This window comes from Labeo rohita, unplaced genomic scaffold, assembly GCF_022985175.1.
Source record: "Labeo rohita strain BAU-BD-2019 unplaced genomic scaffold, IGBB_LRoh.1.0 scaffold_67, whole genome shotgun sequence".
Taxonomy (NCBI): Eukaryota; Metazoa; Chordata; class Actinopteri; order Cypriniformes; family Cyprinidae; genus Labeo; species Labeo rohita.
Genome location: NW_026129601.1, coordinates 838,708 through 849,710, shown reverse-complemented (window position 1 = coordinate 849,710; position 11,003 = coordinate 838,708). Strand labels below are relative to the sequence as shown.

At 35.8% G+C, this 11,003-nt stretch overlaps 1 protein-coding gene and 1 long non-coding RNA gene across 3 annotated transcripts in view; one reads left to right on the top strand and one right to left on the bottom strand.

Moving 5' to 3' along the window:
• Positions 1-276: 276 nt before the first annotated feature.
• Positions 277-11,003, top strand: part of LOC127161553 (protein NLRC3) — a 31,262-nt gene continuing 20,535 nt past the window's right edge. Inside the window, exon 1 of the mRNA XM_051104295.1 lies at positions 277-667. The gene's annotated coding sequence lies outside the window, so the exon portion shown is untranslated. The remainder of the gene's footprint in view (positions 668-11,003) is intronic.
• On the bottom strand, positions 2,368-4,850 carry LOC127161555 (uncharacterized). Of its 2 annotated transcripts, XR_007827084.1 has the most exons (7): positions 4,757-4,850; positions 4,324-4,458; positions 4,106-4,160; positions 3,673-3,823; positions 3,059-3,187; positions 2,787-2,882; positions 2,368-2,680 (listed from the first exon to the last, which is right to left on the bottom strand). It is a non-coding gene; the product is annotated as an uncharacterized LOC127161555 (long non-coding RNA). The 2 variants fall into 2 exon arrangements; XR_007827083.1 differs by lacking the exon at positions 3,059-3,187.

The window sequence follows — 11,003 nt, the reverse complement described above, 5'->3', positions numbered from 1 at the left end:
GGGTTGCAAACCTTTCTAAATATGTTCACCATCAAGACAATAAACTATTATAAAATCGCACCTTGGTAACATATCAGTCAGCATTTGAACTGCTATATATATGTGTGTGTGCATGATTTTGTTTTTGTTTGGTTTTTTTTGTTTTTGTTTTTTTCATTTTATTCATATGTATCATTACATTAAATCTGTCTAAACTTGTCAGGATGGCAGCGCTCCTCTCGCACTGTTGCTATGCGACAGGAGCGGTAAAGCGGAGACAGGGCGGAGCGTCTCATGCACTTCGAAGTGCGTGCACTCTACTTTGGGACAGACCTGTACTCAACGAGATTTGGTTGTAGAGTATGTACTCTTTTAGCGCTGGTTAAGTAATACTTAGAAATTAAGTACCTACTCATTGAGTATAGCATTTCGAATGCCGCATGTCTTTTTAGGGGCTCTGTAGGCAACCTTGCTGACAAAATGAAAGTGAAAGCAGGTTATTTTACGTGCAACGCTTACATCTGTTCATAAGATTTTTTTGTTTTGTTTTTTAAAACCCGTCGTTTTTATTTGCCTATGTGGGAATTAACAAGTATGGGAAAACATGGACATTTTGATAAATCGTCTAATAGCCTAACATTTTGACCAGAGCAAGTCTTGTGGAGCACAAAGGCACTTCCTTATTAATGTAAGTAAGCATAAACTATTGATTGCAGATTGCAATACTGCAACGTATTCGCAGCTTCTTATTGACGCTATCCGTTCCACCTTAAAAACGCGAGGCGTCAGCCTTTCTTAGCTTCTTACTCACGTTCGACTTAGGGACCGTCTCTTTTTCAAATACGAACAAAAAGGTAATGTTAAATGTAAATAACACTGAGATAAGAGCGCAAACGGGCTGTCAACATGAAATCCCATTACATTATTTAATAGTTTTTTTTTAATCTAACCTCTTATGAAGACTTAATATGGCCCAGCACCTGTGAATAGATGACACTACCCCTGCGAGGACTCCAGATACATAATTATGGCATTTTCATTGTTTTAAAATGCACTCAAAGTTTGCTTAATGCATAAATGGTATTTGTAAATATAATATTTTTTACTAGATTCCGTAAGTACTATAATTTGTACTAGATTTCAACTGTTCTTTCTGATACCTACTGCTATAAATACTAATCTGGTTTTGTAACAGAAAAAAACAAGCAAACTGTTCTAAAAACAAAATGTGATGTGAAATGCATTATACAAATGAATGTGAATTAAAGTGATTAAGCCATTGCATTGTTGGTTATATATATATATATATATATATCATGCTTTTTTGTTGATTTTGATTGCTTGCATTGTCCACATTTGTTTGTTTGTTTGTATATATATATATATATATATATATATGTGTGTGTGTGTGTGTGTGTGTGTGGGTGTGTGTGTGTGTTTACTCTACCTTATATAAGGCCCTATATTAAATCATATGTGAATGTGGAATGGGCCATTGCACTGATTGCCCTATTGGAGGCACTTTATCTCAGCTTGACCGTGCGTTGATAGTTTCATTACAGGCTCATACCTGGTGTGACTGTCTGTCTATCACCATGAAAATATTACAACATTTTTACTGTACCAAGTTATGGACCTATTGATGTATGTGACAATATAGACTGGAACTGTTGCATTAATGGCCCTATTTCTGATGCTATATGTCAGCTGCCTTTGAGGGTGCTTTAGAAATTCTACTGGGGGCTTATTCCCACACTGTAAACCCGGATAAGTTCTACTAACTTAAAAAAATTGAGGCAACTGATTGCCGCTATTTTTTTAAGTTTGCAAACTTAAATACCATCAGTAAGCATATAGCTACTTACTTTGAGTACCTGTAAATTATAAACAAACATTAATTTAAATCAAAATATATATTTAGTGTTTTGTTCATCTTTACTTTAGTGCAACTCAAAGTTTTGAGTACTGACAACTTTAATTATTTCACTTAATTAAAATATCCCTCAAATATATATCAAAATTTTTAATTGATCTAAACTTAGTTTAAGGAGCTTTAAGTGTTATTAAATCAAATTATATAATTTACATAACTTAAATTGTAGTAGTAATGTTACTTAAATATTTTGTGGCAACTGATTGCCTTGTTTTTTTTAAGTTTCCTGTACTCAAATATCTACATTTTACAACTTAACAGTACAAATTACAAATCTGAAATCATTAAACAAAGTACAAAAATTTATTATAAAACATGAGACATTAAAACAGTTCTGTGCAATAAAAAGGCACACCAGCTCAAATAAATTACATTAAAATATTACCTTAACAGCCATTATGCCAACAAAAACTGTGACCACAGTTCTGTGCAACAAAAAAGGCATACCTGGCATGAATCAGCAAGTCATTCTTTAGAGCCAGCACCCTTGGCTTAAGTTTGCCATCATCAAGACCCAAAAGAACCTTCTAAATAAACTCAAACGTGTTGGCCATCTCTTTTGGATATGAGAGATCCAATGCATAGATTAAGCCAAACATCAAAAGGAAAGCATCAGAGTCTCTGAAGGTTTGTTATGACAACTCCATTCTCAAGGATGATCAAAATCTTCTCTGTATTGTACCGAACTGCAATGTCTGGGAGTTCTCGGATGACTGTCAAAAGGGCAACTGATGAATCAACATCTGGCTCTTCTGAATCATCTTCAATCTGGATGTAAAAAGTATTGAAACACAATTACCAAATGCTATCTTACCAGTGTGAAAAAAAAATGCTGAAATATAATCCTAAGAAATATGCAGAATAAGTGACTTACCGTGCATATTTTAAAGAATTTTGAGGTGTCTTCTCTCAGATACACAGGAAGTGCACAGAGCGCTGTTGTTCGCCTTGTGTGTACATCATGTTGATCCTTAAAGTTCACATTGAAAACAATGTTAAAAGTGGAACACACACGTTTTAGCCAGCACAAAACCAAACAATGCTAACTTGACACAGAATGAATGCCAAAAAGTTGATCAAGGCATAGATAAAACTCTTAAAGGGACAGTTCATCCAAAAATAAAAATTGTGTCATCATTTACTCACCTTTAAGTTGTTCCAAATCTGTATAAATGTCTTTGTTCTGATGAACACATGATGATATTGAGAAGAATGTTTATAACCAAACAATTATTGGACCCCATTGACTACCAGCATTCTTCCAAATGTCTTCCTCTGTGTTCATCGAAACAAAGTATAGTAAGTTATACAGATTTGGAACAACGAGCAAGTAATTCATGACAGAATTTTCATTTTTCTGTGAACGATCCCTTTAAAAGTTTTTTTTTAATGTATTTTAAATCAACGGTTCTCAAACCTGTCCTGGAGGACCCCCTGCACTGCAAATTTTGTATGTCTCCCTCATCTACACACATGATTCCATTCATCAGCTTGTTGTAGAAACTGCAAGAACTAAATTGGGTGTGTCTGATCAGGGAGATATACAAAATGTGCAGGGCAGGGGGTCCTCCAGGAAAGGTTTGAGAACCACTGTTCTAAATTAAATACAAAAATTCAGAAAATGTTTACTCATCACTTAGTACATGATAAATCCAAGTCATAGTTAGACTTATATATTTGGATCAAGTGATAATATTCAGTATATACAGTCAAAACAATGTCTGTTGAAGCATTAAACAACAATAATACCATGATAATACCTTTAAGTCATAAAAGTGCATCAGCAGTTTTTCCAGTCTTCGCTGCTCTCTGTCGATATAAAGTCATCAGGCGAAAACTGTGGCGGTCTAGCTCTGCGTAAAATGTGTTTGTTAAATTCTGGTTGGTAATGCGCTGAAATTCAGCACATACCTGAAACAGAAGACAAGAAAAGCATGTCACAAACCGACTGAATATATTAAATACATTTTTTAAACACACAATTAGAGTTTATTATATCTGTGATTCCAAACGTAGAGCTGGCCAGCATCCAAGGATCTCTTTCACTGGTGATGGACTAACTTTTGAATAATGACTATGCTGCAATTGAATGTGTGTGAGCAAGTGTGTTCTGGATTGAAATGAGGCTGTACACAGCTTACAGTCCCAAGCCATCCCTCTAATTCACCAAACAAAAATCTAAGACAAATTTACCTGGAAGTTGTCCCAATTTTTGTAACTGTAACTTTCAACTTGCTCAGCAGAGATCCTAAAAAAAAAAAAAAAAAAAAAAAGTTGAAATTAAACCTAAACTTCAGATGCAATAAATAAACATTTAATTCAGTATTTTATTTATTTATTTATTTATTTTTTTTTTTTACAAATTTTTATATTTTGTAATAGAATTATATTTGCAAGAATGTGTGTCTCACCTTAGGAACTGCAATAGGAACAACGTGGACTCAATAGGCCTGTGAAGTTCAAACTAGTTTTATGCATCAAAAGGTCGAAGAAAAGATAACACAAAGAAAACTAATTTTCATCAAATGATCTGCAGCTGACTCCACCTATACAAAAATACACACATTTTCAGAAAGTCCAAACTGTAAGACTGCATATGTACTGCATCATTTAATATCCTTTTTTTTTTTTTGTAATATTCTTTCAAAACAAAAGACAACCTTATTTGGTATTTCTTAAAAAATGTTGAATTTTAACAGGCAGTGACAATCCTAAAAACATAATGCCAATGAAATAACCTTTAACTTCAGATTTACGTAAACATTTAGCGTCAACGGGGGAAATTTCATTAAACAAAATCTATGTTCGTGTAAGGATTATGTTACAAAAATGTTCGTGTCTCACCTTGGGAACTGAAACTGCGGGAACAGCGTGGACAGATGGACCGGACAGGCCTGTTAAGTTCAGACTACTTTTATGCATCAAATCGTCGAAGAAAACTATCCATAACACAAAGAAAAAAGATAGAACACGCACTTTCACCAGATAACCTGCAGCTGACTTCACGTATAGAAAGAATACACGACTTAATATGTTTAAAAATGTTCATGTGCGCTGCATCATTTAATATCCTAACGTTAGAGAAATTTAGATATGCTTGTACACTTTTAACTGGTAGCTCTATTCTAAATATTCTGAAAAACTGTACACATTAACTAGAAAACCTAACGAGCGTGGATGGTGTGAGTGTAGCCGATACCAACTATAAATAGACGGCAACATTATTTGAAACAGCTGAATACTTGCATATGTTTGTAGACATCCAAATAGAGCGCGAACTTCTGTGCATCTGTTTGAAACACGCCTGAGTGCACGTTCAGCGATGACGTCACTTTTTCGTAAAAAAAGACGCCACTAGAGGGCGTATGTTTGACATTAAAATATTTGATTATGGTTGAATCTATTTTTCAAGTTCCCTAAACTCATAACTTTAGTGTAGTTGTAAAAACTAAAACTAAAAATTACTGTTAACTTAAAACTCTGATAGATGTTGTGTAAACTGAAAAATAATAGTTAGCTAAACTTTTTGGCACATTTTGAGTACCAGGTACTTTACATTATAAGTTAGTTATACTGTTTGGGTTTACAGTGCAAGCCACTGGACTATCACCATTCAAAATCTCTATAATTTTATGGTAGCATTTTAAGGTTATGGACCCATGAACTTAACAGTTATGACGATTCAGTAACAAATCAAATTGCATTATTGGCCCAGTTGGTGGCGCTATATCTCAGTTGCCTTTAAGGGTGCATTAGAAATTCTACTGGGAGCTCATTCCCAAGCCACTTGCCAGTCACCATACAAAATTACAGTCATTTCTACAGTAGCATTTTGAAAATATGGACCCATGAATAAAAGTATGACAATTCAGTAGCAGATCAAATTGCATAATTTGTCCAATTGGTGGCACTATATCTCAGCTGCCTTTGAGGGTGCATTAGAAATTCCAATGGGGCCTTGTTCCCAAGCCACTTGGCTATCACCATACACAATTACACTCATTTCTACGGTAGCATTTTGAAGTTATGAATCCATGAACTTGACAGTTATGACAATTCAGTAACAGGTCAAATTGCATTATTGGCCCAACTGGTGGTGATATATCTCAGCTTCCCTTGAAGATGCATTAGAAATTCCACTGGGGCCTTATTCCCAAGCTACTATCACCATACAAAATTATAATAATTTCTACAGTAGCATTTTGAAGTCATGGACCCATGAATTTGACAAATATGACATTTCAGTAACAGGCCAAATTGCATTATTGGCCTAATTGGTGGCGCTATATCTTAGCTTCTTTTGAGGGTGTGTTAAAAATTCTGCTAGGGTCTTATTCCAAAGGCCCTTGACTGTCACCATACAAAACTGCAATCATTTCAATGATAGCATTTTGAAGTTATGGACCCATGAATTGGATAGTTATGACAATTCAGTAGCAGGTCAAATTGCATTATTGGCCCAATTGGTGCGCTATATCTCAGCTGCCCTTGAGGGTACTTAAAAAATTTCATGGGGGGTTATTCCCAAAACACTTGACTGTCACCATACGCAATTGCAATCATTTCTACCATAGCATTTTGAAATTATGGGCCCATGAATTTGACATATGTGACAATATAATCAAGCTATCAAGCTATTGCATTCATGGCCCAAATGGAGGGGCTATATCTCAGCTATCCTTGAGGGTGTGGTGAAACTTTCTGAAGGGGCTTATACCCAATGTGGACAAGCACACTGGGTATAAGCCCCAGTGAAACTTTCAGCACACCCTCAAGGATAGCTGAGATATAATGCCACCAATTGGGCCAATAATGCAATTTTACCTGTTACTTAATTTTCATTTCAAATTCATGAGTCCATAACTTCAAAATGCTACCATAAAATTATTGTCATTTTGTATGGTGACAGTCAAGTGGCCTTGGGAATAAGCCCCCAGTGCAATTTCTAATGCACCCTCAAAGGCAGCTGACATATAGCATCAGAAATAGGGCCAATAATGCAATTTGGCCTGTTACTAAATAGTCATATTTGTCAAATTCATGGGTCCATAACTTCAAAATGCTACCGTAGAAATTATTGTAATTTTGTATGGTGGTCAGTGTTGGGGGTAATGCATTACATGTAACGCAAGTCACGTAATAATATTACTTTTTTCAAGTAACTAGTAAATTAATGCATTACTTTTGAATTTCTAAGAAAATATCTGAGTTTTTCAAATAAGTTACCTTTTCCCCCTTTATTGATTGACAAGTCTCCTGTCAGGAAATTGGGAGTAAACATGGTGTTACTGTATTCAAAATGAATAAAAACAGTGAAATGCAAACTCAAAATATGATGCAACCCTGCAAAAATGAAAATGTTAAATAAAACAAATGTTTTGCTTTATGTATTTAAATTCCATTTTATTAACCAGTGTCTTTGCTGCTGACCTTCGATGATGCAGTTCAACCATACTAATAAGCAAATATTACTTTAGATAAACTAACATATGTGCTTCATTATATTTATAGCTGAAGAGTGATCTCCTACATAAATGTACTTTTCTTTCAGCCTGAGATGAATTCATTTCACTTTTGATGTAAAAGAGCTTTTACATTAGAATTTTTTATATTAAAAACAAAGAAGCAAGTCCTGCTCAGATTGAAAAGTAATGCAAAAGTAATGTAACACATTAACACATGTAACACATTACTTTTCATAAAAAGTAACTTAAGCAATGTAATTAGTTACTTTTTCAGGGAGTAACAAAAAATTGTAATGCATTACTTTGTAAAAGTAACTTTCCCCAACACTGATGGTGATAGCCAAGTAGCTTGGGAATAAGGCCCCAATTGAATTTCTAAAGCACCCTCAAGGAAAGCTGAGATACAGCACCACCAAATGGGGCCAATAATGCTATTTGACCTGTTACTGAATTGTCATAACTGTCAAGTTCATGGGTCCATAACTTCAAAATGATACCTTAGAAATTATTGTAATTGTGTATGGTGATTGCAAAGTGGCCTGGGAATGAGGCCCCAGTGGAATTTTTAATGCACCCTCAAAGGAAGCTGAGATATAGCGGCACCAATTGGGCCAATAATGCAATTTTACCTGTTACTAAATTGTCATAACTGTCAATTTCATGGGTCCATAACTTCAAAATGCTGCAGTAGAAATTACTGTAATTTTGTATGGTGACAGTCAAGTGGCTTGGAAATAAGCCCCCAGTGGAAATTCTAACGCACCCTCAAAGGCAGCTGAGATACAGCGCCACCAACTGGGCCAATAATGCAATTAGTTCTGTTACTGAATTGTCATTACTGTCAAATTAATGGGTCCGTAATTTCAAAATGCTACTGTAGAAATTATTGTAATTTTGTATGGTGACAGTCAAGAAGCTTGGAAATAAGCCCCCAGTAGAATTTCTAACGCATCCTCAAAGGCAGCTTAGATATAGTGCCACCAACTGGGCCAATAATGTAATTTGATCTGTTACTAAATTTTTATAACTGTCAAGTTCATGGGACCGTAACCTTAAAATTCTATCGTAAAAATGCTAGAATTTTTGTATGGTGATAGTCCAGTGACTTGGGAATAGGCCCCCAGTGGAATTTCTAACGCACTCTCAAAGACAGCTGAGATATAGTGCCACCGATTGGGCCAAAGTCTGACCTGTTATTGAATTGTCATATTTGTCAAATTCATGGGTCCATAACTTCAAAATGCTACAGTGGAAATTATTGTAATTTTGTATAGTGATAGCCAGGTGGCTTGGGGACAAGGCCCCAGTAGAATTTCTAATGCATCCTCAAAAGAAGCTGAGATACAGCGCCAGCAATTGGGCCAATAATGCAGTTTGACCTGTTACTGAAATGTCGTATCTGTCAAGTTCATGGGTCCATATTTTCCAAATGCTACAGTAGAAATTATTGCAATTTTGTATGGTGACAGTCAAGTGGCTTGGTAATGAGGCCCCAGTGAAATTTCTAATGCACCCTCAAAAGCAGCGTAGATATAGTGCCACCAATTGGGCCAGTAATGCAATTTGACCTGTTACTGATCTGTTATTACTGTCAATTTCATGGGTCTATAACTTCAAAATGCTACCGTAGAAATGACTGTAATTTTGTATGGTGACTGGCAAGTGGCTTGGGAATGAGCTCCCAGTGGAATTTCTAATGTACCCTTAAAGGAAACTGAGATATAGCGCCACCAACTGGGCCGATAATGCAATTTGATCTGTTACTGAATTGTCATAACTATCAAGTTCATGGGTCCATAACCTTAAAATGCTACCGTAAAAATTATAGAATTATAGACTATAATTTTTGTATGGTGATAGTCCAGTGGCTTGGGAATAAGCCCCCAGGGGAATTTCTAAAGCACCCTCAAAGGCAGCAGACATATAGCATCAGGAATAGGGCAATTAATGCAATAGTTCCAGTCTATATTTTCACATACATCAATAGGTCCATAACTTGGTACAGTAAAAATGTTGTAATATTTTCATGGTGATAGACACACAGTCACACCAGGTATGAGCCTGTAATGAAACTTTCAACACACAGCTGTGATAAAGCGCCTTCAATAGGGCAATCAGTGCAATGGCCCATTCCACATTCACATATGATTTAATATAGGTCCATCTTTTAAAAGGTACAGTAAACACACCTTTTAATATATATATATATATATATATATATGTAAAGCCACACCAGCAGAGGGAGCCCTCACCCATTGACTGACTGTTACTGCTTCCTCTGCTGCTTCTATGGTTACTTCCTGTTTGGCAGCCATATAAGCAGGGCCATGCCTGTGCGGACTCTACCAAGCATTTATCCTGTTTCATTGCCTTGTTTTTGCTATTTCCACAGTTTTGTTTCATTGTCATAGTTTTGTCTTGTTTTTTGCCATAGTTTTGTCTTGGTTCATTGCCATAGTTTTGCCTAGTTTCATAGCCCTGTTTGTTTTGCTACTTTGGACTGCTCTCTTGGATTGTGACCTTCTGCCTGGTTATTTGGATTACGCTTTTGTCTTTCCTTCGTATTACTGTTTGTTTGGAGATCGACCCTGCCTGTCTTGACTACGCTGTGTTTGATAAAGCTTGCATCTGGATCTAACACGCTTCACTAGAGTCCTGTTACAATATATATATATATATATTGTAACAAATTAGCTCAAAAGGGAAATATTTATGATTAATTATAACTGGTTATAATTAATTATGAATATTTAATTAGATCTTAGAATTAACTGTAGCAGAATTAACGTTACAATTATTTGATCTGTTCGTCCACCGAATAGACAGTATAATCATTCATCAATTCTAGGAAAGGTTACTTTCTGGCCAAGAAAGAATAAATTTCCTACTTCAGTTAGTACTAGCAGTAACTTAACTTGTAGTAAACTCAAAATGTAGCATGTAGCAAGATCAAATATTCAGTGACTTCAAATTGTGAGCAGCACACGGAGACCATCAATTGTGAATATATGCAATTTAATAAATGGAACTGCAGGTAACATACAACTAACTAAGCAAAACATGTGTACATATACATAGAGAAAGAAAGTGAGAAAAGAGAGAGAGAGAGAGAAGGCAAGAATGGCAGTATTTAGCATCAGTTAACCAGTGACCACATGAGAATCATCAGAGAAGCAAAATCACCTTAAACAGGGGCTCAACTTAAAACGCGCATCTAAATAGTTGTAAAGGTTACTTGCATTGGCTTTGTTGCTGAACAAGAGTCCTGATGCGGTAGACAGTGGAAGTTCTCGATGAATTCCTTTAGGTGTTCTGGAGGTTTTCTCTAGTTCGTTCGAAGATAGGAAAATCCACAGCGAGTCGACAAAGTTACTTGAAGATAAACTACCAGAAGATTGACTCAAGGGATGAGTCTTGGAGAGTGTCTCGAAGGGTTTGAGCATGGATGGGTTGGTGTTAGGGTCTTTTGATAGTTTCCCTACCACACCCACCTTTGGGTGAATTGGCCAATACAAAGTTTGGATTGCTGAGCTGGAGAACTTTCCTTTGTCTCCATTTATGGCTCATTTGCATGTTTATTGCTGGCCTGGGGAATTGATGCAGTTTTACCCACAATATAGTACAAA